General features: G+C 44.3%; 1 pseudogene; it reads right to left on the reverse strand.

Annotated features, from left to right (window-relative positions):
- Window positions 1–13,902: 13,902 nt before the first annotated feature.
- Window positions 13,903–26,399, reverse strand: part of LOC132211689 (tubulin beta-2A chain-like) — a 54,433-nt pseudogene continuing 41,936 nt past the window's right edge.

Below are 26,399 nucleotides of genomic sequence, written 5' to 3' on the forward strand. Positions count from 1 at the left end.
GGGGGAAGAGTGATCATTCCTTTTATAAGCAGAAGGGAAGGTTCTGCTCAATAAAGATCAATTAAACATCTCTGTTAAAAGGCTGCTTGAAGCCGGTGCCAATAGAAATTGCACTGTGTTAAGTCAAGCTCCTTGTTCCCTCCAGCCCTCCCCACCTCTGTATCTTGCACTGGGAAAAATTTTAAGGGGACATTGGGGATTGTCAGCTGTATAAGGTGACAGAAGCTCTCACATCCATGGCTGATGTGATGTTGGGTGACTTTTCATGCATTTAGCAGGGGCATTCCCAAAGGATAGCAGGCAAATTAAATGCTCCTATGAATTCAGCTAAGCATCAGTGGCGGGGGTGGGGAGGGTGGAGAGAGAAGAATCTATCAGTAGGTGCCCCAAAAGATTACTTGGTGGTCAGCGCTCCTAATTCCCAGGAAGCAGGAAGAGTTTGGGGGGCCTTGGGGGCCCATTGCATAAAGAAAGCCCTCCACAATCTCTGCCAACATCTTACATGTACCAAATACTGTGCGCTTCTATTCTCTGGTTTAGACTGTGCCCTCTCGTGTAAATTCCATCTTTCCTTGGTCAAAATTAACTGCCTTGCTTTCTGAGCTCCTCTATGGTTTTCTTATGCTTCAATGATAATACCTGCCTGACAGTTAATTTTACAAACATCTGTCCCTCCTCCAAGATGTAAACTCCTTGTTTATCTTTTCATCCTTTATCATCTATCGACCCCCAATATCCAGTTTGATGGTTTGCACATGACAGGCGTGTGGAAATAAGCTGCATGCTGGTCTTGGATTATCCTCATTGCAGTAGGCATTCTTGATAAGCATATTCCTGAAAGGCACACTGGCCTGAGTCAGGGGAGAACCCAGACAGGAGGAATGCAGATAGCTCTAAGGCAAGCACGTCAAACTCTCGGCCCACGGGCCCCAAGCCTCATTTATTTGGCCTGTGTTAGCCTTTGAGTTTGACATGCTTGCTCCAAGGGGACACACCCATCTATATTTAAACCCATAAATTGTTGGACTTAAAAATCCTCAGCAGTCATTCAGAAATCAAACCCCTGGGCCTCTCTGTATTAGGCTTTTTTATTTTTAATTTTTTAATTTTATTCCTGTGTAACAAATTAGCACAAACTGAGAGGATTGCCATACATAACTTTATTATCTCAGTTTCTGAGGTTGGAAGTCCAGGCACATCGTGGCTGGACTCTCTGCTCTGCGGGGGCTATACCTGCTGATGTCAAGGAATCAGCCACAGCAGGTACTCCTCTGGGGCTCAGCATCTTCTAAACTCAGTTGCTGGAAGAACTTGTTTCTTTATGGTTGGAGGACTGAGGGCCCTTTTCTTGCTGTCCGTCAGCCAGGGAGCTCCCAGCTCCTAGAGGACACCCAGTTTTCTTGCCACATGGCCCCTCCATCGCCGAAGCCAGCGATGGAGACTCTCCGCAGATTGATTCCTCCTCTCATTTTGCTTTCGGTTCCTGTCTCTGACTTCCACACTCAGGTTTAAAGAGCTCAATTGATTTGATCAGGCCTGTCAGGAGGGCTTCCCTCTCTTAAGGGCTACTGATTTGGGACTTAAATTACATCTGCAAAATCCCTGCAGAGTAGGACTTAAATTAATGTGTGCTTGGATAATGGGAACAAAGTGTGTATTCACCAGAGAATGGAAATCTTGGAGGCCGCCTTAGAACTCCGCCCAGCGCATTCACCCACAGCTGAGGTGAAAACTTCGCTCATCTGCCTGTGCTTGACCTCCTCATGTCCTCCCTGCGTCATGAGTAGCGCAGACAGGGAAGGTCCCAAACCTGCATCAGATACTGAAAGTGCTGCTCCCTGAAGAGGGAGGGAAGACACAACCTTCACTTTATTCCCGGATGAGGGTGCTGCTTCATGGTATTGGGAAGATTTTCATCAGACCAACTTCATGATTGAGTCATGGCCTTAATAAGGTGACAAGTAGCAGCATTAGTGTCTCTTTTTTTCATGGTATTATGAATGGTCTAAGAGAGGAGTCAGCAAACGATAGCCAGCCACCTATTTTCTGTAAGTAAAGTGTTGGACCACAGCCAGGCCCATTCATTTCTGAATTGCTGCTGGCTGCTTTTTTTTTTTTTTAAATATATTTTTATTGATTTCAGAGAGGAAGGGAGAGGGAAAGAGAGATAGCAACATCACTGATGAGAGAGAATCATTGATCGGCTGCCTCCTGCACGCCCTACACTGGGGATTGAACCTGTAACCTGGGCATGTGCCCTTGACCGGAATCAAACCCAGGACCCTTCAGTTCGCAAGCCGATGCTCTATCCACTGAACCAAACCAGGAAGGGCACCGCTGGCTGCTTTTGTGCTGAGAAGTTGTGACAGAAACCAGAACTACTCTCTGGCCCTTCCCTTTGCTGACCCCTGGCCCAAGATCATTCCCATAGTTCTCTGAGGATAGAATCACCTGGGTCACTTGTTAACAAGCCAATTTCTGGGCCCACTGAGTCAGAACCTCCAGGGTAGCGGTTTGGGAAGCCCAGTGAACAAGCTCCCCAGGTGATTCTCATTCCGGGGAAACTGCTCTCCTGTACACCTTCCTGCCAATTAGGGGAGCGCGTTTAAAAGAGGCTGTGGGTGGTGCCTTCAAAAGCACAGACTTTGAGGTTCCACCCTCTAGGATGCATCCTGCTCTGCTCCTCACCAAACCTTGCCGCTTCAGGTAAGTTACTTTTCACCCGCAGTTTCCCCACGTGAGACGTGAGGATGATGCTAACTCGTTGTCAGTGCATGTATGTATGTTGAGTGCCTCACGCAATGCTCCATAGCAGTCACCCTTATTAAGAGGAGCGGCACTGTGTAAACACCAGATGACCCCACTGGGGAAACAGCTCATAAATAAGGCTGGCCCAGCGGGGCCTATGATAGTAGTCCCCAGGGCATAGACTTCCTCAGAAAGAAAAACTCCCTGAAAGAAATCTTCCACTATGTTCCGGATGGTAAGGCCTTTTAGAAACTCAAAATCTCCTGCACATCGCCGAATAAAAGTTCCTAACTGATTATTTTAGGGTATTACTGCGTTTGCAAAGGAATATTTAGTTTTATGATTGAGAACTCTGGTACTTAGCAGAAAACCTTGTGGTTTTTTTTCCTTCCTATTTCTTGCCTGATAAGATTGTGCAAATGCAGCCATCTCTACAGCTGTTAACAGAAAGTTTTAAAATAAATTGCTATGCCTTTGCCACATACATCCTTGTAAGATACAGCACTCCAACGATACTTCAGCTTACAGGGAGTTTTATATTTTACTGAAAGGGGGGAAGGAATCAATATTGAATCTTTTAGTCCAGTGACCAAAGAATCACCCCATTGATTATGCTCACCTACGCAGGTGAGTGAGCGCAATTTATCCTGATTTTATCTTATCTGATTTAAAGTTTACTTTTTCTGGGAAATATTAATTCTAACGTTTTATGCATAATAATGCTGTAATACCATACCCTTTAAAATTTGTTTTTTTTTTTTTAATTTCAGAGAGGAAGGGAGAGAGAGAGAGAGAGAGAGAGAGAGAGAGAGAGAGAGAGAGAGAGAAACATCAATGATGAGAGAGAATCACTGACTGGCTGCCTCCTGCATGTCCCCCATTGGGGATTGAGCCCTCCACCCAGGCATATGTGACCTCATGGTTTATAGGTCAACGCTCAATCACTGAGTCATGCTGTCCAGGTCTGGACCCCTTTAAAAGCTGGTTTGCCTCAGTGAATAGAGCGTCAGCCTGCAGACTGAAGGGTTCCGGGTTTGATTCCGGTCAAGGGAACATGCCCTGGTTGTAGGCTCCTCCCCGGCTCGAACCTGGTCAGGCTCATGCAGGAGGCAACCAATGTGTTTCTCTCACATCAAAGTTTCTCTCTCCGTTCCTCTCTCTTCCACTCTCCCTAAAAATCAATGGAAAAATAAGTTCCTTGGGTGAGGATTAACAACAAAAAAGCCGTTGTGTGAACATCCTAATCTAGAGGCATGTTTTCCTCTGATGTTTTTTCAAATAGAATGTTTGTTGTATGTTATTCTTCTTTTCAACAGAAGAGGGAGGCAAAGACTTAGCTAAACAGTGTTCCTAAGTGCCAGGGAGCGGGGAAATGGATCCATATGCATATTCTTAGAGGAACAACAGGTAAACAAGAGTAGGATGGGTTTTGCCAGCTATGATTTAGGTTTTGTGAACAAAAAGACAAACAATACCCAACTGGCAAAAGAGTGTGTTTTGCCAATTTCTTTTTTTTTTTTTAAATATATTTTATTGATTTTTTACAGAGAGGAAGGGAGAGAGATAGAGAGCTAGAAACATCGATGAGAGAGACATCGATCAGCTGCCTCCTGCACATCTCCTACTGGGGATGTGCCCGCAACCCAGGTACATGCCCTTAACCGGAATCGAACCTGGGACCTTTCAGTCCGCAAGCCGACGCTCTATCCACTGAGCCAAACCGGTTTCGGCCGCCAATTTCTTGATATTTTAACTTAAGTTTTAAAAGAAAGTACCAGTTGAGATCTGACAAAAATAAAACCACAGAGGGGAGGGGGGATATATTGTTCATTTTTATTAAATGTGGTGTTGGGATCTTGCAATACTCTAAAACACAGCTGGATAAACGGGGTAGCTCAAGATCTGTCTGAACCAACTCCCTAAGCAAACTTCCAGGTCACTCGGCCACCAGGCTGACTCCAGGCTAGTGACTCCTGGTGCTGTTACTCCTTTCTGCTTATGGCGGGGGGAAGTGGGGTGGGGGTGGGAGGGAAAGAAAGCCACCATGCATGCGTTCCTTCTAGGATTGTGCCACCCTGAGAGACTCTCCTGGGCTGGCATCCCTGAGCAGATGCCCCTCGTCCCCCAAACTCCCAGAGTTTCTGTGGCTCACACCTGCTGCCAGGCAGCAGCCAGAGACCTGCTTGTAGGGCCTCATGAAAGGCTGATGCTAATGGGGCAGCCATATAGACTAGACTGAGGCTGCCTTGATCTTCTGTGGGCTTCTGCCTACTGTGGTTTTGAAACCGGACAACCAACGGGTCCGGGCTGCCTGTCACTACTTGAATGAATTAAGCAGAGATAGGGTTGAATCATTATACGAGCGTTTATTCCAATACTGCCAGCCGTATGAGAGAGCAGCAGGTCATCCCTGCTCTGCCTCTCTCCCTAAGCCAGCTGCTTATATTGGGTAGAAGGACAAAGATTACATGGGGAAGTAGAATTTACAGGCATGGGAAAGTAGGCACGGTATAATCGTTACAAGTCATGCGGGCTGGGGGCAGGGGCAGGGGGTCGCAGAGGATAGGTGCCTCTGGGCACCCAGGGACCAGATTACAGGCAATAGGGGCTGGGGGTTGTAAGGAGCAGGTGCCTCCAGGACCAGATTGTTCAGCCACAAGGTTGTAAATCTTTCCGGTTCTCAGGATAGGAGGATGGACTGCATTCTCATGTTCCCATGTCCCAGGGTGTACAACTCCCAGCCAGGTAAGAATGTGCTTTCTTTAATCAGAACAAAGCAATCATGGTTAACAGAGCATGATTAATATTTCTTATTTTATTTCTTATAACTGGTAGCTGGTCCCCAGTATTGTATTTTGAACCCTACTTCACCCAGCTTTCTCTCCCATAGCCCAAGACTTCAGCCACTGCTCCGGGGTCTCCATTGCCTCTCTTTCTATGTAAAAACTTCAGGTACCTCCTTCCCCACACTTCCTGCGAGGCTGACCTTCTCCATCTACGACTTCTGCCTGCATCTTGTCTCATGAAGACAATTTGGCCAATTGAGGGCTCTGCCACTTGTCTCTTACTGTCTCCTGGATCAGTTCCATACAGGGCCTGAGTGGTAAGAAACCACCTCCCTTTAGGAATGGGGTTTGGGGTTTTGTCAATACTTCCATAGGGTTTGTTTCTGAGGTATAGTATCCAGATGCACATTTCTCGTTTGCCACCACCTCCCATTTTTGAAATGGGGGTGCACTATAACTAATGTCTTCTGATTGGTTTCACTTAATACTTAAAAAAATCACAGAGACTTTCTGCAGCAATACTTCTAAGCTGATCTCACTGTTTTTAACAGCTGCCAACATTCTACCAAGAGTGTGCCATAATTAACACTTTCTGTACCAGATGTTTATGTTGTTCTTCCTTTTTTACTCTTGCAAATAAGCTGCATTGAAAATCCTCCAGCCGTAGCCGGTTTGGCTCAGTGGATAGAGCGTCGGCCTGCAGACTGAAGGGTCCCAGGTTTGATTCCGGTCAAGGGCATGTACCTTGGTTGCGGGCACATCCCCAGTGGGGGGTGTGCAGGGGGCGGCTGATCGATATTTCTCTCTCATCGATGTTTCTAACTCTCTATCTCTCTCCCTTCCTCTCTGTAAAAAATCAATAAAATATATTAAAAAAAAGAAAAGAAAGAAAATCCTCCTACACGTTTGCTGCCTTGCACACTTAGAAGTTTAAATTGCTGGGTCACAGAGGATGTGCGTTGTGACAGAGATTATGGGAGGGACGACTGTGAGCACAGAATGGGACCTGTCCCTGGTGTCCTTCCTGACCAACACTCCGTTGGTTTTACATAAGAAAACAGGTTTCATTTATGGCTTAGGGGCGGTAAGTGAAAAGTGGAAGAGCTGTTTTTCGAAAAAGCCCTCAGTAAAATATTGTGTGGGGCACAAATATGACCGTCTTGGGAATGGTTGCTGAAAAGAGGAACGAGGCATTTCCCCCTGTTTCCCCCTATTACTCCATACAAACCATCCTGCAGCTTTGGCCTGGCTGGGGTCCCAGGCATGAGGTGCGTGGAGGAGCAGGAGAGGGAGCTATGCAGGCAGAGCGCCACCCTGTGGCCGGCTGGAGAGATCGGACTAGTTTTCAGACAGAGGTACAAATAAAATCCCTGGTAGCTAGAAATGCATGAACGGCATTTTATGGAGGCTAAAGTCCTGCATGAACAGCGGGGACATTGGAGCCAGTGACATTTGGGTTATTGTTAAAGTGACTCCATGTGTGGCTATAGGCTGGTGCCTGGGGCAACTCAGGTTACTGTTGCTTTTGAGTGAATTTGCATTGTATGTCTCACACAATCTACATATATTAGAACAAGATAGTGGCAATACAGCAGGAGCAAGTCATTCTCTAGGCAGTGCTTATCTGACTTCAGGGACCTCTGCCCTAACTCTGGGGTCCACAAGTTGGGGACCACTGAGATGGGATATTGAGAATGTGAGTGCAGATGAAGTCATAAGCTCAGTGTCAAAGGGGAGCAGCGTTCTTTAAAGGAATCCTGGGGTGAGTTCTCACCATACCTAAGGAACATCCTGCTACTCCTACTCAAGGCCCTAAAATGACTCCCCATTGTAACATATTTACTTCTCTTTTCCCGTAATAAGTCCCCACTGTATTACAGAGCCCTGTTTCCCTCAGTTCTGGCCAGGGCAGGTGCTGTCATTGCTATCAGCAAACGGTATGCCTGTGTTTCTGCTTCTAAATCCTACCTTCTTTCAACACTCTGTTCAACACTCTCTACTCTAAGTCCTTTTAGCCAATTTGGGCCTGGAGTGACCTTCCCTTTTGTAAAATCCCAAAGCTTTTACACTTGGTTATCATACATTTGGTGTGGTCTCACCTCATCTGCTCAGGCAGACTGAATTCTGACATCAGTGATGCTTAATGTCTTCACAGCTCCTTGATGGGAGACACTAGTGTAATAACGTTTTAGGAATTTGCAGCAGGATGAAAAATATTAAAGGCAAGTATTTTTTTTTTCACGCTTGGATCTTCATATATTGGATCTGTTTCAAGTAGATTTAAAAACACACATGACATGTCGGATATGTGTCAGGCACATCCCTCTGTGACAGAGTGGAGAAAATACCTAGTTTTCTGGAGCTGTGAGCTGTGACAAATGGGCAGCCCATGCTCTATGGACAGGACTCTCATGACTCACCACCTGGCTTTGAAGATGCCTGTTTCCCCAGTTGTGCTGACCAAGTTGTCCTCTCCCTTCTTACCAATTCCCTGAAGACCCATGTTAAATGCCTAAATGAGGCTGGACTCGGGCATAGGGCATAGTCTACCGCTTGGGATGGAGCTATATTCCTGTGAAAAGTGTGCCCACCAGTGAGGAAAATCAGTTGTTCATACTTCTATTGGATTCAGCTCTGCTTCCTCTTGGGCCACTGCGTGTTGACTTTTTCTATGTGAACAGTGTTTTCCTGACCTCTGGGTTAAGAGCAGTTCTTTCATGCACACAGGCCAAAGGACACACTGCTCACTGGTAGAAAAGTTCAAGGGATCTAATATCTTGGGAGGGTTTATATCAATTACTTAACTGCCCGAATATCAACTTCCTTTATATTAGCTTTCTAATAAGATGAGCTGGATCTCACATTTATCCTAGGAAGACAGACTTATCCAAATCATCTATATTTTAACAGGCGGTACCACATTTCAGGCCTCAGAAACACATTTTAAATAATTCTTGCCACACCATATATTTTAAGTATCATTAAAAAGCCATGTTCTTACTTTTAAGAATATGTGTGCAATATATTTTATGAAACCTATAACAAGTCTATGAAAAATTGATTATTTTTTCCACAGGGACATGTTCAAATGATTTTCATTCTGCTCACCAAATGAAAAATCCAGCATGGGTGATGACCTTTATCTTATTTACTTCCTCTCATGAGTATAATCACCGTGTTCCCAAACAAAGAGGAATGGGTTACTCTGTTTGAGTAGCCAAATAATTTCCTGTGGTGGGCAGAGGGGTTGGTACACATCTAAACTAGGAAGCGCGGATTTCCCTTTCAAATGCCTTATTTTCCTGCTCTGTGCCTCCTTTCAGTCAGCTCCCCGTGAAACGGGTCAGAATAAAACGTGCGGGCTGGTGAATGTCCGGGTGATGGCAGTAGTAGGTCATTTTAGGACCCAAGGAAGATGCCAAGAGAGCTTTGTGGTCAAAGATGGGAACTGTTCTGTTCTTTAGTTAGGATATTTTTTTTTTTCAAATGAAACAATGTGTGCAACGTCCCCACTTGTTTCATCTTGGAGTTCTCTTGATTCTTATTGCTACAAGCTGATCATGGCAGAGGCTGCCTTCCCAGCATGCAGTGCCTCCCTGTTCCTTAGGCTTAGAACCATGGTCGGGGGGTAGGAAGGGATAGGCTATTGTCAATGCTGGCCTGTGTCCCAGTCTCTCTGAACTCCTCCCCATCCACTCTTCCACCTGGGAGTCTTGGGTACTTGCTGAACCCTCAGAACAGACAGAGGGTGGGGGAACTGGGCACCTGTGGAAGTGACAGTGGGGTAGAGGTGACATCTCATCCATCTCTAAGGTGGGAATGGAAACAGGCTTCTGAGCTGGGCTGGTTGTACACACAGCCCTTGTTTCATAAATAAGGATGAACAAGGCAACACACAGAAAGGCTCACAAGGCCATTAGACGAACTCGTGAGTACAGGGGAATGGGAGGGTCCAGGGAGATAGGATTTGCCAAGAAAAAGCAGCAGGAAGTGGGACACCATGACATGAAAGTGTGCCAGTGGCTGATCTGATGAGAAAAAGATTGGCATCCCATGTGGCTGGAGTGGAGGGCGGGCACGTGGGTGGAGTGGGGTTGGGAGGAAAAACATGGTGATACTTTGTAAACTTGGACATTTAAACGGGGGCTGTGTCATGGAAGATCTCAAGTACCATGGTGGCGAGCATGAATTGACTGGTTGCATGTTGAGCGGCCACAGGGATTTTTGAGATTGCGACTTTTGAGAGTATGATTTGAGCTGAGGCTGTGGAATCATCTTCAGGAGAATTTAGAAGTTGTCATGTCTAGTGCTTTTAAACCTGTGCTTTGATGATGTCTCCTTGGGGGCTGTTCTGGTGGGAGGATCTGGGAAAAGAAGCCAGGAGGCTGGGATCATACACCCCTGCTCCCACTGAATCAGGCAGTTCCCCGTCCATTTTACTTACTGTGCTGCCATGTAAGAGTTTTTAAAATTTATTTTTTAATTAAAAATATTTTTATTGATTTCAGAGAGGAAGGGAAAGGGAGAGAGAGATAGAAACATCAATGATCAAAGAGAATCATTGAACGGCCGTCTCCTGCATACCCCCTACTGGGGATCCAGCTGCAACCGGGCATGTGTCCTGACTGGGAATCAAACAGTGACCTCCTGGTTCATAGGTCGACGCTCAATCATTGATCCACACTAGCTGGGCCAAGTAAGATTTCTTACCATTTTTTTTAAATGTGGTAAAAACCACATAACATAAAAGTTACCGTCTTAACTATTTAAGTGTTTAGTAGTGTTAAGTGTATTCACTTTTCACCTTGTAAAGTTGCAACTCTATACCCTTTAAACAACAAATTTCCTTTCCCCCTCCCCCCAGCTCTTGCTAACCACCATTCTACTTTGTTTCTATAATTTGGCTAGCCAAGAAGATCCAACCAGCAACCCTCATCCCCCCATACCACTACCCCCACCCCCGTCCCCCAAACAGTCATGCAGCTGAGAAGGTTTGAGGGCTACTGACCCGTCATTCCTCTTGATCTCCCAGCCCTACTTAATGAGCAAATTGGGGTCCTGGAGATCCTGTAAGAGTCCAAAGTGTCCGCACAGTGGAGATGTTATGAACGCAGATATTTAAGCAAGATTACCAGGTTCAAATTCTGGTTCTGGTTCTAACTGTGTGTGTGTGTGTGTGTGTGTGTGTGTGTGTGTGTGTGTGTGACCTTGGGAAATTGGGCAGTTGATTTAACTTGGTGCCTTCGTAGTCTCATCTGTTAAAGGGACATGACAGTAATAGTATCTGCTTTAAGCTGTAAGGATTAAGTAAAGTAATCGAATAGAGCACTTGGAATAGGGCACTTATATAAGTGTTGGCTATTATTATTAATGTTAAGTGACTTCCTAGCATGACATAGCTCCTCCTAGGGAGAGCTGTTACTTTGGGCCTACCGCCAGCTCCCTTGGTGCGTGTCTCTTGAGTTTCCACTTAAGGCTGAATAGATAGCTCTGACTCACATGCTTCCCTCCTGCACATCCCTATTTCTCATCTAGGGCATGCCATTGATCTTGGCGGATCCTCCATCAATATCTTAATCCTCAAGGGGAAAGTGAAGCAGGACATGTCACACAGCACAAGAAGGATGGTTATCCTATGACATCAATTCAACAAATATTTACTGAACGCTTTTGACGTGGAGACACTTGGCTAGGTGCTAGGGACACAGAATGAACAAACCAGGCCAACATTCTTGCTCCCATAGAGCTTGTGTTCTCATGGGGCAAGGCTTTGCAATGCAGCCCTTCTAATAAATGAAATATTTTTCTTAGACTCATCTAGCCCAGGAAGATGAAAAGTTTGCATAAAAATGCTCAAGTTTGGAAACAAATACTCTAGACTTATTGCTAGGGGTGCCTTTGAAAAATGGTTTGTAAAAATAGATAGTAAAAATGGTTCAGAAATAGTTGGTTGAGACAATTTTTCAGATATAAAGTTTCCTACTCAATTTATCTCAAGTTCTTATTCAAGGGTTGTACTTATAGTACAGTCCATCATATTTAGAACCTGGGGAGGACAGCATAAAGATCATTTTGCTCGTGCTTCCATCAGATATTAGAAGGAATATGGGATTCCACCTGCCTACGCCCCCTCCTGGGCTGATCCTTTCCTCCTTAATATGAACAGATGACATTCAGACACAGAGGAAGCCGAAGCAGGCATAGGGGGGTTGGGACTAGTCTTGTTGGGGGAAAAATAGGAATTGCCATCAATATAGGAGGCATTTCCTGCACCTGTCACAGCCTGTGGACAGTCTAGCAAGGAAGAAATGATCTGTAATACAGGCACTCCTGCTGCTTGCTACTCCCCTGGGCCATGTGTTTCACAGCTATTGCTAAAAAGTTCAGACCATCTTTCCTGGGATCCTACAAATGTTTCATTTCCAGGCATAGCACTTCCAGGCTGCCACTGCCCGTCAGTCAAGGTTGGCAGGTGATATGTATCCCATGTGTCATCAGGAACGGCTGGGACTGAAGACATGATGGCCCTAAAGCCATCGTTCAAAACCACTGGCGGCCATGGCCAATCGTTTGTTGCCCAAGCAACCTGCCATTATCTCACTTCTTTTCTGCTAAGAGCGCCCAACTTCATTCAGGCTGGGCAGAGATCTCTTGATCTTAGGGAATGGAGCAATAGCAGCCAATATAAATCCCTGAGTTTAAAAACACACACCAAAAATCAGAGAAAGTAGTTGAAGCCTGGATAGTGGCAGCCTATCATCCAAACTGGGCTGTCTGCTCCCAGATTTTCTGTTATGTGACTGTCTGATGTCTTAATTACATCAGCCTGTGTTAGTCTAGTTGTCTGTGACTGGAAACTGATACAGCAGTTTTAGTCTTTGTCTTTGAGGTCAGACTGAACCTAACAAACGTTAATTTAACGAAGTCATAACAAGAGGTCATTAATGGAGTTGACGGGGAAGTTCTGGTGGAGGGGTGGAAGCAGAAGCCAGAGTGGAGCAGAGAGGAAGAGGGACAGTGAGCACAGACAAGTCTTGGAAGGAATTTTGCTCTCCAAGGGAATAGAGAATAGGGATATAGCTGAAGGGGAATGAAAGTCCAAGAAGGGAGAATATCCTGTCAGAGCAAAAAGTATACTGCTCAAAGCTAAACAGGCAAAGGTTTTAGTCAAGGCTATTGCAATAGGGGAGAGAAGCCAGAACTCATCTGAGCTCAACTCTGCTGAAGCAGGGGGTGGTAGGATTTTTAAGGGCTGGGGTGTGAAGGAGAGATATGGGTCATCCATGTCTGCTATTTGGTTTTACCCAAAGTAATATTAAACTTCTCATATCATTATGATAAGAAGTAATTTTACAACTTGGAGCAAGGTGCCCCCCGAGGTCATGCTCCCACAGAGACTGGGTGGTAAGGATAAGTTCTCCTTTGATTGCATTTCAAGAGATGGTTCCCAAGTCTTTGGGAAAGATGGTCCTGGGTCACAAAACTGATAAGACTTGTTTTTTAAAAAATTTTTATTAATTCTTTTTTGGAGAGGAAGGGAGAGGGGGAGAGAGAAACATCATGTGAGAACGCAACATTGATTGTCTGCTTCTTGCATGCCCCCTACCAGGGATCGAGCCTGCAACCCAGGCATGTGCCCTGACTGGGAATCCAACCTACAATCCTTTGGTGCACAGGGGGACGCCCAAAGAACTGAGCCACACCGGCTGGGGCACTCACAAGAATGTATTAAAAAGATTTATATACACTTTAAGGGCCAGGGAAAGGATTTACAATTACAAATTTTCTAAAGAGGATGCTCCAAGAAAAGGGAAGTAAAAGACCTAGAGTTGGGAAAAATCTTGTCTAATGTTAAATCAATCTGAGGGGGAATATTAAGGCCATCTTGGTCAATTTCATTTTTAAAAATATGTTTATACTGATTTTTTTAAGAGAGTAAGGGAAAGGGGGGAAAGAGAGAGAGAGTGAGAGAAACATCAATCGGTTGCCTCCAGCATGCGCCTGAATGGTGGTCAAACCTATAACCTGGGTATGTGCCCTGATGGGGAATTGAACTGGCAACCTTTTCAGTGCAGGGGGCAGCTCAATATCTTGATCAATTTCTAAAACAAGGATAAATCGCCCTGGCCGGGTAGGTCAATTGGTTGGGGCATCCTCCCCATTAGCCAAGGTTCTGGGTTTGATCCCAGTCAGGGCACATATATGAATCAACCAGTGAATGCATAAATAAGTGAAACAACAAATGGATGTCCCCCCAACCCTCTCTAAGGATCAATTAAAAAAAAAACACCAAAATAATCATGTTTCTATATACAATTTCTGATGCCTACAGGATAATCAAGACTCTCCACTCTCCATACTCCAGAGATCATCTGTCCTTGCCATGCTCACAGTTTTGAGAGCCAGGCTGCAGCAGGTCGTTCATGTTGCTCTCAGCCTTGGTGAGCTCCATCTTGTCCATGCCCTCACCTGTGTACTAGAGCAGGAAGGCCTTACCCTGGAACATGTGCCTGAACAGGTCCTGGATGGCCATGCTGTTAATGAAAGTGGCTGACATCTTCAAGCCTCCAGGAGGGATGTGGCACCATGGGTTGTCTTCACATTGTTGGGGATCCACTCCACAAAGTCGCTGCAGTTCTTGTTCTGCATGTTGAGCATCTGCTTGTCCATCTCCTTCATGGTCATGTGGCCCCAGGAAACAGCAGCCACTGTCAGGTAGTGGCCCTGATGGGCTTTGATACTGCTGGCTGCCCTGGCTGGTTGGGGGGGTGGGGGGGGCAGGGATAGAAGCCAGGCATGAACAAGTAGAGGCATGAGAAGGGCACCATGTTCACTACCAGCTTGCACAGGTCTGAGTTCAGCTGGCCCAGGAAGCGCAGGCAGGTGGTGGCCCTGCTCATGGTGGCCGACACCAGGTGATTGAGGTCTCTATTAGTGGGGGTGGTCAGTTTCAAGTTGCGAAAGCACATGTCATACAGGGCCTCATTATCAATGGAGTAGGTTTCATCTGTGTTTTCCTCCAGCTGGTAGTTGGAGAGGGTGGCATTGTAGGGCTTGACCACCATGTAGGACACCTTAGGCGAGGGCATCACGCTGCAGGTACTCACGATGCGATCTGGGTACTCCTGCTGGATCTTGCTGATAAGCAGTGTGCCCATCCCTAACTAGGTGCCATCCCCAGTGAGTGGGTCAGCTGGAAGCCCTGCAGACAGTCACAGCTTTCTGACTCCTTCCTTACCACGTCCAGGACTAAGTCCACCAGTTCAGCTCCCTCCATGTAGTGGCCCTTTGCTCAGATGTTCCCAGTCCCACTCTGACCAAACAGGAAGTTGTCTGGCCTGAAAATCCTGCCCAGTGGTTCAGACCTGACTGAGTCTATCGTGCCAGGCTCTAGATAAGGGGTGGGCAAACTTTTTGACTTGAGGGCCACAATGGGTTCTTAAACTGGACCGGAGGGCCGGAACAAAAGCATGGATGGAGTGTTTGTGTGAACTAATATAAATTCAAAGTAAACTTCATTACATAAAAGGGTACAGCCTTTTTTTTTTTTTTTTTTTTTTTTTTTTTAGTTTTATTCATTTCAAACTGGCCGTAGTTTGCCCACGGCTGCTCTAGATCCACCAGGATAGCCTGAGGTACTACTTGCTATTAGCAGCTGCATTATACTACACAGCTACAAGTCACTCTCCATGGTGATTGCCAGTGGGGCCGATCCCATGCTCATCACTAATGACATCCCAAAACTTGGCTCCAGTCTGGTAGCCTCACTGGCCCCCCGGAATGTTCCTAAGAATTGGGCTGCCCAGGCCTTTTAGCCATGTCCAATTTTGTCATCATTATGTAGATATGGGTAAAATCTTTCCATCATGGTCAATATGTTTTTCTTTTTAAACAAATGTAGCAATTTCTCATTGAAACTTCCCTCCTAAGGGACCATAATAGATTTCATGGTTCTCCAATGAAGAAGGAAGGTGCTAACTAGCCATGTAGCTCAAACTACAGCGTTACAGCAACTATTTCCCTTTGAGGAATAAAGAGCTGGTATTATAGCCTAAAATTCCCTTTTACTACCAATAAAATAAATTTTCACACTTGTTCTATGAATAAAGTTTCTTTAGGAATTTGTTCTGTATGGCTGAATCTCTTCTGTTTCACCCATGAGATTAGAGGACAGCTAGATGAGAGAAGGGTTGAATAGGGCTGAAAAGTGTTTATGATGAGGAATGAATAATGTCAGTTATAAATATAATAGCAGTCAATATTTTTTGAGTACTTACTATGTTCTAAGCATTGCTCTGAGCATCTCTCATTTCTTAACTCTAACCCTCACCATAGCCCTACAGATAAGTGCTAAGACAGGAAGGTGAGGCATGAAGAAGTTAATGCTCAAGTTCATACTTGGCTGAGTCTGATTCAATCAAACTCAGGTGGTCTCGTTCCAAGTCCAAGTGCTGGGTTTTCTGTGTTGTGGACTGACTGTTTCCTCTGCTTTAATGCATTCGGCATTAGGATTGTCCGTCTGCCTCAATTGAAAAAGCAACATGTGTCATTAGTGTCCTTTAGCAAAGATTTATTACACTTAGATCCTTAAAAGAGCAAGGCAGAGAGCTATATATTGTGGGGGGATTTCATGAAAATTCTCATCGTAAGACAGTGAGTTGTAAGCTCCAGAATTCTTCATTTATGATCTGTCACACCGTCATGGATGGCCTACCCTGGATTTGTGTGGCCAAGGGATGTGGGTCTATCTGGGCATTGGCGATTCCTTCCTGCATTTAGCAACTATTTGTGTAAAGTCTGTGATGGACCCAGCGCGGTGCCAGCATTGTGGGGGTTAGAGATGTATAACTACTTCTTTGCTAAGGGTTTGATATATTTGGTAAAGAAAGATTTTTATTAAACACCAGCTAGGTAGCAAGTACTGTGCTAGGCATTTTACATTGGTTCTTATTGGATTCTTCTGACATCCTTGGGAGGAAGGTACTATCCCCATCTGATGGATGAAAAACTGAGTCTTAGAGGGATTGAGGCACCTGTTGAAGGTCATGCAGCCAATAAAGGGCAAGCCCAGAAATCAAGCCCTGGGGTAAATTAGAGAAAAAAAAATGACAGTTTTAATTAGATCTGTTTATTATGAATGGATCTCACTGAATCCAATGAAAGGAAGAGCCAGTTAACTTTGGAGAGCAGTGTTGTTGTTGTTGTTTTTTTAAAAAAACCACTTTCCATGTAATATTAATTCCAGAAAATGTTTCTTGGGGTGGGGTGCTGGTGGTGCTGGGGGAACAGAATAACCTTTTCTTAACACAAAAGCTCAGTATATGAAACAGTTGAAAGTGAGTGGTGGTGGGGTGTGGGGTGGTGGTAGGGAGGGTGTGTGGGGTGGTGGTAGGGAGGGTGTGTGGGGTGGTGGTAGGGAGGGTGGTGATCATGGGTCTTTTCCATATTGGGCCTCCTCTCTACCCAGGACTGTGGAACCAGCCGGAAGTCAATGTTTTTGTATAAAATAATATGCCAACTCAAGTCTATAGATGGCAACTGTTAGCAAGTCATCTACATAGATTCCTACAAAGCCAGTTGTGTTGTCCTCATGTCCTAAGAGTAAAACTAAAAATAACAAAAGTAATTGACCTCGGTAAAAATGCTTAACTATGTACTTGGATTTCAAAAAAATACATAAGCTGTAAATTGAGTGTTCAATCATGGAGAAGCAATAGGAAAATTCTTGGGAAGATGAGGGGATGGATGTCTCCCTGTCTATCTCATCTACCACTTGCTGGGGGGAAGGGGGAGAGACTGGTAGAAGACGGCTTACTCTCTGCCCGCCTCTTTCTTGGATGATTGGTGCTGGTGGGAGCCAAGCAGCCCACAGCAGAGTGGGCTGGGTGAGTCAGTCTGCATCTTCAAGAGCAATTTGGAGGTTGTTTGCTTCTTCCCACTCCCAAGCTCCAGCCTCCCCTCAAAGACAGAGAATTTGTTAAACACACACACACACACACACACACACACACACACACACACACACACACACACACACGAATGAAGGAAATCCCCCCCCCCCAAGGAACAACAAAAACACCCATTGTAAACAGCAGGTTTGTCTTCTGACAGGTTTTGTTTGCAAATGATAACAATTACAGGTAATTTTTCATTTCAATTGGAGAAGCAGGTATTAAAAAGAGAGAGAGGGAGAGAGAGAGGGAGAGCAGGCTCATCTCCCCAGTGCCTTATTCACTCCCTAGTCTACAACCTAACACGAGTGTGGAGGGCTAGGCAGTCTCCTCATTCCATTAAGTGAGATCTAATTGTGGCTGTTCGGTCTGTTGGCAGATGCAGTTTCTACATAACAACAGCCCAGAGACAGGGCTGCGTGATTAATGCCTCCGGTTGTCATATGCCCCATTATCTGTGCATTTGCATAACTTAATGGTTTAGGACAGGGGAGAGAGGATGCTTAATTTAATGTTTAGCAGGCCCTTGATAGCTGAATAATTTAAGAACTGTCAAGGGGGTCAGTCCTACAGCAATTCAGCCAGACAGCTATGATTTCTGCATATCGTTAAAATTCTTACTTAGGATAACTTTTTTTTTTTTTTTAAGGAAAAAGAAAAGAACAACAATGCCTGAGAGGAAGCACTGATTTTTTTCTTCTTCTGTTAACCATTTTCTCCCTGAGGCAAATGGAAATTTTGTTTTTGACAGCAGTTAAATGTTTGAAGATAGCTGGGGTGGGGTTGGGTGGGGGGAAGGTTACACTCATTCTCTTCCTTCATTTCTCTCCTCCCCTGACCTCAGGCGGTTCTTCTTTCTGATTTGTCTCCTATTATTCTTTTTGTCTCCTCAATCACCTCATCCTTTGTGCCCCTTTTTATGAGCCATTTGCAATCCCTCCCCTCACCCCCCAGCCTCTAGCTGAAAGGCAGTTAGGGGAGGGGAGAGTGAGGAGGGAGGCTGGAGGGGAGGAGCATAATTTGCTTGAAATCAACTAACAGCCCAACCTGCTTTCAATAGGAAACACTGCCAGTTTCATTAGTTGCTAATGAATATTATTAAACTAATCTGTCATTTGTTTTCTAATTATGTGTCACCAGGCATCACAGTGGCAGTGGAGGTGACTGCTGGTGAACAATTTTCCTCCTTGAGTCCTTTTTTCTTTTTAAAGAGGAACAGCCAGGAATGATTAGCAATAATTTGAACCTGGGTAATTTCCCCCTCTTTTCCTTAGTCTTTTAATTTTTCTCCCTCTCATTTACAATACTGCCAGGATCTTCATTGCCACCCAGCCTCTATATAACCCCCTCCCAGGGTGAGACCCCAGCCCATGCCAAACATGGGACAGCCCCCCTTCATGATGCAACTCATGGGCATGTCAACTGCTGTCTATTCTGGAGAGTCTCAAGCAGATCGAGCCCACATCTCTTTCCTGAGCAACGGGCTACTACACCTCTTGACCTGGATGTCCCACAGACAACTCAAACTTCACCTAGCCAAAGTGGGACACATTTCTCAGCCTGCTCCATTTTCCCATTGTTTCGAATTTGCAACCTGCAATTCTATCACTCTTCCTTTTCCTTGCTTTCCACGTTCACTTAGTCACTAAATTACACCGATTCCCTCTAAATATCTCTCACCTTGCTTTCGGGACCCTCATGCCAATCCTTATTATTTGGTGATGAAGATGGCAAATAGATAACTGGGTTCCATTCACTGCATTTCCTCTACCCTTATTCTGTTATCCATATATTCACCAAAGAAATGCTTCCAAAATGCAAATGTGAATAAGTCACTGTCCTATTCAAAAATCCTTCAATGGCTCCGTATTGTTTAGACATTGAAGTTCACACTTTTAGTCTGGCATAGTAAACAGTCTCCCAGCTTCATTCCTCCATACTCCTCCTCACACCCTTGCTCTAGCCCAGGGGTGGGCAAACTTTTTGACTTGAGGGCCACAATGGGTTCTTAAACTGGACCTGAGGGCCGGAACAAAAGCATGGATGGAGTGTTTGTGTGAACTAATATAAATTCAAAGTAAACATCATTATATAAAAGGGTACAGGTCTTTTTTTTTTTTTAGTTTTATTCATTCAAACGGGCCGTAGTTTGCCCACGGCTGCCTCATTGCTGTGTTATGCCTTCAAGCTTTGCCATATGATTTTTTTCCTGTCTGAAATCCTTTTCTTTTTATCTCTTTTAAATATATACTCTAATTCTCCACTTAAGTTGTGTGTGTGTGTGTGTGTGTGTGTTTTAAAGATACTTTAGATCTTGCTCTATGGGAAACATTTGGCAATGTCTGGAGAAATTCTTGGTTGTCACAAGTTGGTGGTGCTATTGGCCAGGTCTGGTGTTAAAACTAATACACAAGACATCCCCCCACAACAAAGAATCATCCGGCCGCAAATGTCAATAGTGCTGAGGCTGAGAAACTGCTTTAGATCAGCTTCTGTTGTGCGACTATTCCTTTGTACATGTCACTTATAGCTTTCACATGGCATTTCATTCATGTGAACCACATGTTTCTCCCCTTAGATTGCATGAGCCAGAGGGCAAGATTTTATATGCTGACATAACAGAACATCTTAAGGATTAGTTATTTAAAAAATGGCTTTTGTTGATATTATTCCTGAATTTCCTCTGCCTACTCTACTGGCTGTTTCACTATTATCAGTCATTTACACTTTAGAGTGAATGAAGCTTGAGTTATGAAGGTTTAGACGAATCCTTATAAAATGTTACTTTCTGGAGATTAGGATGTGAATCCTAGTTAACATGGAGTTTGAATTCTAATACCAAGAGAAAAAAATGGTCTCTTACCGATGTAAGATTTTATAACTTTTCTAATTGAGAAGGGATTCAAAGCCTTCTTTTGTTAAATGAATTGATAGGTTTTGATCTAATTGATCTAATTTTCTATTCTCTGAAGTTAAAAGCAAGTCCTGATTTTTTTTCTAATGGAGGAAATACATTTCTTGGATACAACAACTCTGAATATCAACCTGGTTGCTTTGACAATCTTCCTTGCTGTATTAGCATGAAACAATTATACAGGAACCAGAATAACTTCATTTGCTCCATCACATAATCACACACCAAGCAGGCATCTCTTCTGAGAAGCTATTTAAAACTTTCTAGTGCCTTCCTGTCATAATTAGAATAAAATTCACACCATCCTAGCTTTCCCTAGTCTCTGTCCTTGTTTAATTCTCCCCCAACCCCACGTATACACTCTCCCACATGCTCACTAGGCTTTAGCCATACTGGCTTCTTTTCTGTTCTTCAAATACTAGAAGCTTGTACCTGATGTTGGAGTTTTATACTTGCTGCCCAGAACACTCTCCCTAGATCTTCTCACCGTTAATACTTTTTTTTTTATCATCCAATTCTCGGATTTAATACCACTTCTTCAGAAGTGATTTTATTAATGATCCTATAAAAAGTTGCTCCTCACCCCAGGTTATTCTCTACTCCATAATTCTCTTTAATATTTAATAGTTCATATTGCTATACCATCATCTGAAATTATGTAACTTATTTACTTATTGATTATCTGTCTTTGATCACTAGAATGATAACTCTTTAAAAACAGGGAATTTAATAAGTTTTTTCCTTCACAGTTTATCTGAATTTAAGATATTCTGTGGAACCTGGGTGCCTAACGTACTTGTTGAAAGACTTAATTAACTGTGCCCACTGTTTCTACTCAGTTCAGCAAGTATTTATTGTGTATGCATTCTGTGCGTGGTACTGTGGTGAGGAGGAAAGAGATAAGACATCATTCCCTCTCAACTAGTGTTCAATGTGGTGGAAATGGGCTGTGTCCATAACCATCACACTCATCTCAAAAACAACCAGTTGTGCCCTAGCCAGTTTGGCACAATGGATAGAGCATTGGACTGTGGACTGAAGGGCCCAGGGTTTGATTCCCGTCAAGGGCACATGCCAGGGTTGCAGGCTCAATCCCCAGTTGGGGGTGTGCAAGAGGCAGATGATCAATGATTCTCTCTCATCACTGATATTTCTATCTCTCTCTCCCTTCCTCTTTGAAATCAATAAAAATATATTTAAACAAACAAACAAACAAACAAAAAACATCATTGCTAAGTATCCATAGACTTCATTTTATTGAATCCTCTTAATGACATAGGTATGAATAACCCCACTTTACAGGTGAGAGAATGGGAATCTAGAAGGGTAGCAACGACCCTAAATCACAAAGGTCGTATATGACAAAGCTCACCATTGAACTTAACTCTGCTTGAGTTTAAAGCTGTACTTGTAACCTCTTCACATATGTTTTCAAACACCTTATTTTGCTTTTCAGGATGCTAATTATATAAAAGAGGTAGGATATGATTCTTTAAATCACCTCCTCAATTTTAAAGAGAGGTGGATGAGGGAAAGAGAACTTCATTTTCTATTGTAAGGCAAGAGGTTTGTTAGCTAAACAATAAAGTCTCCTCCAAACACTGGGCCACTGCCTTCGACGTTATGGCTAACTCAGGGCTCTCTCCTATCCCTGATCTTTTACGATAGAATAGCGAGGAAGAGAGAGGTGAGGGGTACACATAGGAGGTAAAGATAGTCTGATAAAATTTAGAGTCCAGTCTAAAACTGTGCTGCTTCCCCACAGTGCCTGAAAAGATTCTCTCCTCTTTGTCTCACCTTTTGCTTTCCACCAATTAGAAATTTATTTTTTATTACCGATTGCACAATGAAGTGAAGACTAGCTCCAGAATGGCCATCAGCCCCTCATACCTCTCTGTTCTCTCTGATGTCTGTTGATTAGAGGAGGTAGAAGATCTGATAAAAGAATTTTGAAGACCTACATTGGGAGGGCAGGTATTTTAGGCTGTTATTGGGACTATAGGAAGGTGCTAGGTGGTTGGGGTTCAGAAGTGGGGGGTGACATTAGGTAGTATAGAGATACTCAAGATAAATGGTTTTCTATCCTCAAAGGACCAGGGGTAACTGAATCCTGTGGGAGCATATGGTGGTGGCTCTTGACATGCTGTTTGTACATGTGACAAGTGATAATAACCTCTATCTCTGTGTGCTGGTATTGAAACCTCTGTTTTCATCTTCCTTTTGACCCACTTTAATTGCACAATTAGACAAATGATTAATTGGCCAGCAGGGGAGAATCTTAGACTCTTCTAGGGAAATGAGGATAGCAGTCATTTCCAAAATTTCTACCTAGTTATTTTACATCCTTGGGGTTTGCCTGATTAGCCTTGTGAAGTCATTGATCCCTGGCCATAGTTACTCCTCCTGGTGAGAAAAGAAGTAGAGGAAACAGGAGAAATCACATGTAAACATTAAACTTATGGAGTGACTCTTCTCTATAATATTCTTGCCTTAACTCCATGTCCGTAGTTCTAGAATGAGCTTTGAGTAGGGGTGGGAATGAGGATAAATCAGCTTTCATTTTAGGTGAGGAGGAGGAAAAGGAACTCCTAGCTTTCACCAAATTTTTGTAGGAAGCAGATCTGCTTCACCCTACGGGAAACTATCAACTTTAGACAAACAAACTCTAGGAAGCCTCTCTGTAATGGCAGAATAAATCTACCCTTATATTTCTCTTGAAATAACAAGGAGATGAAATACAAAGAAAAAACCTTGCGCTCACTAACATAAATCAGCCCCGTAGTTGTGATCAGCACATATGGTATGGTAACATTGCCCACTGCTCTGAGACCCGCTAATGGAAGACCATATGTGCTTCTGCAAGATCAAAACACAGCGGGCCTGGTTTAAGACTCCGTGGCGGCCCTAACTCCGAACTTCCTTGCATTTATTGGTTTGTGTTTCTGCTTGAGCACCATTCTTGCCACCATAGTCTCTCACCTTCCCTCACTTTTTCTTTCCTATCTTTCAGGAGTTGAGAGGACTGGATAATTTAAAAACTTGTTTGGACTTCATAGAGTTTTTTTAGTGAGCAGTGGCCATGAGAGAGAGACACAGATGCCAGAATTGGGAGATACTATTGATAATACTTCTAGGATTGACCAATATTTTCTGCTGGATAATTTGCCTCTTCCCCTCCCACAGCTTAGAGATATAACTGACATAAAAAATTATATATATTTAAGGTGCATAATTGGATACACATATACATTGTGAAATGAGTACTATAATCAAGCCAATTAACATAGCTCTCACCTCACACAGTTACCTTTTTGTGTGTGGTGAGAACACTTAAGATCTACCCTTTTAGCAAATTTCAAGTATATAATACAGTGTTATCAACTGTAGTCACCATGCTGTATATTAGGTTCCCAGAAAAAGAGTTGCATTTTGGAATATATTAATTACAGGGAATTAAATAGACAGATTTAAGCAAGGGTGAAATGAGGTGTTATTTAGTATTCTCTTCTTCACTTTTGTTTAAATGTAGACTTTGAAAAAAGTAAGAAGGCCTTGTATTTATTTTCATACATAAATTCAAAGTAGACGAATGACTGAATGAATGAAGTGGGCCACATAGCTTCTTGTATTATTGTGCGTATGAGCACAAATGAAAACCAAAGAGGTTATTAATAGGAGGACCAGATGCATAGCACATCTTTTTTCTTGGGAGCTCAAAGCACCTTGTCAGCACAAATGCATTAATCTTGGAATGCCCCTGTGAGAGTGGTGTCTGGTTAACATGTTACCCTCCGATTTGTTATGGCCCATGCTTAGCTCCTTTCCCTTTCACGGGAGATCCCAGATAGGTCTGAACAAGCCCGTGATGAATGCCAGACAGAGATTTTAATGGGAGAGAAACAAAAAGCCACACACACTTGTTACTGAAATAAAACCAGCTTATTATCCTTTGAGTAAAAAAAAATAACACCCTATTTGTCATATTAATGAAGACCTAATTCAGTTATGTTATTTTCTGAGTCCTTGCCCACAGCATCCCCACTAAACCAGGATATCTGCCAGGACCCTTCGATGCAGACCATGTGGCGCCTCATTGTTGGGCTGAGTGACAAAGGTTTTATTATGAAATCCTTTATAGTCTCATGTATTTATTTTTTCTTGCTAATTAATCCTATGCCATTTCAGTGCTATGAAATCCTATTGTTTCAAAGCCAATACTCACCCTCTAATCCAAATTGAGCTAAAATGATAACTACCCTGAAAACTGTGTGCTATGTTTAGAAAAAACTTCAGTGGAGACTTCTGGACTCCAAAAGGGGATGTGGCTACTCTGTCTGTAGCAAGCTGACAAGGTGGAAAGAATGGCAACTGTTTAGGTACATTAGGTATCAAGAGATGGCATTGTTTAGGGCAATTATTCCTAAACCCAGGTGATCATCCAAATGAACAGGGTGAAGGTTAACATCACCAGGCTCCCACATATGAGGAATCTTATTCAAGAGGTCTGGGGGGTAGGTCCAGGCATCTATCTAAAAAGCCCTCTTAGTCCTAGCTGGTTTGGCTCAGTGGATAGAGCGTTGGCCTGTAGATTGAGGGGTCCCGGGTTCAATTCTGGTCAAGGGCACATGCCCAGGTTGTGGGCTTAATCCCCAGTAAGGGGTGTGCAGGAGGCAGCCGATCAATGATTCTCTCTCATCATTGATGTTTCTATCTCTCTCTTCCTTCCTCTCTGAAATCAATAAAAATATATTTAAAAATCCTATCTAATAAAAGACAAAAGGGTAATTAACCGTACCTCCGCTATGCTTCCCATTGGCTAATCAGCGAGATATGCAAATTAACTGCCAACAAAAATGGCGGCCGGCAAACACGGAGCTGAAGCGAGCAGGAGGTTTGCTTGTTCCAGTGGTGGAGGAAGCCAAGGTTCCCCGCCTGCCACAGCCCAGCTCTGAGCTCTGAAAGCAACAGCTCCAAAAGCAACAAAGTTTCAATTATAGAAGCTAAACAAACCCCCGATACCTGCTTTCAGCCAGCTGTGGCCTCAGAGCTGGAGCGAGCAGGATGGCAACAAAGTTTCAATTATAGAAGGTAAATAAATCCCAGAATAAAAAAAAGAAAAAGAAAAAAAGGAGAGGCTGGGAGCTTCAGTCGCAGGCCAGCCTGAAAACGGCCCTCAGCCCCTCACCCAGACTGGCCAGGCACCCCAGTGGGGACCCCCACCCTGAAGGGGGTGTGGCCAGCCTGCAAACAGCCATCAGGCCCTCATCCAGGCTGTCCAGGCACCCCAGTGGGGACCCCCACCCTGAAGGGGGTGTGACCAGGTGCAAACAGCCATCAGCCCCTCACCCAGGCTGGCCAGGCACCCAAGCGGGATCCCCACCCTGATCTGGGACACCCTTCAGGGCAAACCAGCCGGCCCCCACCCATGCACCAGGCCTCTATCCTATATAGTAAAAGGGTAATATGCAAACTGACCCTAACAGCAGAAACACTGGGAATGACTGCTCACCATGACACACACTGACCACCAGGGGGCAGATGCTCAATACAGGAGCTGCCCTCTGGTGGTCAGTGTGCTCCCACATTGGGGAGCTCTACTCAGCCACAAGCCAGGTTGATGGCTGCCAGTACAGCAGTGGTGGTGGGAGCCTCTCCTGCCTCCTCAGCAGCGCTAAGGATGTCCGACTGCAGCTTAGGTCTGCTCCCCGCTGGCAAGTGGACATCCCCCAAGGGCTGCCGGGCTGCCAGAGGGATGTCTGATTGCCATCTTAGGTCCAATCCCCCGGGGAGCAGGCCTAAGCCAGCAGGTGGTCATCCCCTGAGGGGTCCCAGACTGCGAGAGGGCACAGGCTGGGCTGAGGGACCCCCTACCCCCGAGTGTACAAATTTTTGTGCACCGGGCCTCTAGTAAATAAATAAAATAAAAAAAGCTTACTTAGGTAATTCTGATGATGAAACACTAGCGGTAAAGCCCTTGTCTTGAGTTTCAGTTCAGGTTCT

The sequence above is a fragment of the Myotis daubentonii genome, chromosome 11, assembly GCF_963259705.1.
Source record: "Myotis daubentonii chromosome 11, mMyoDau2.1, whole genome shotgun sequence".
Taxonomy (NCBI): Eukaryota; Metazoa; Chordata; class Mammalia; order Chiroptera; family Vespertilionidae; genus Myotis; species Myotis daubentonii.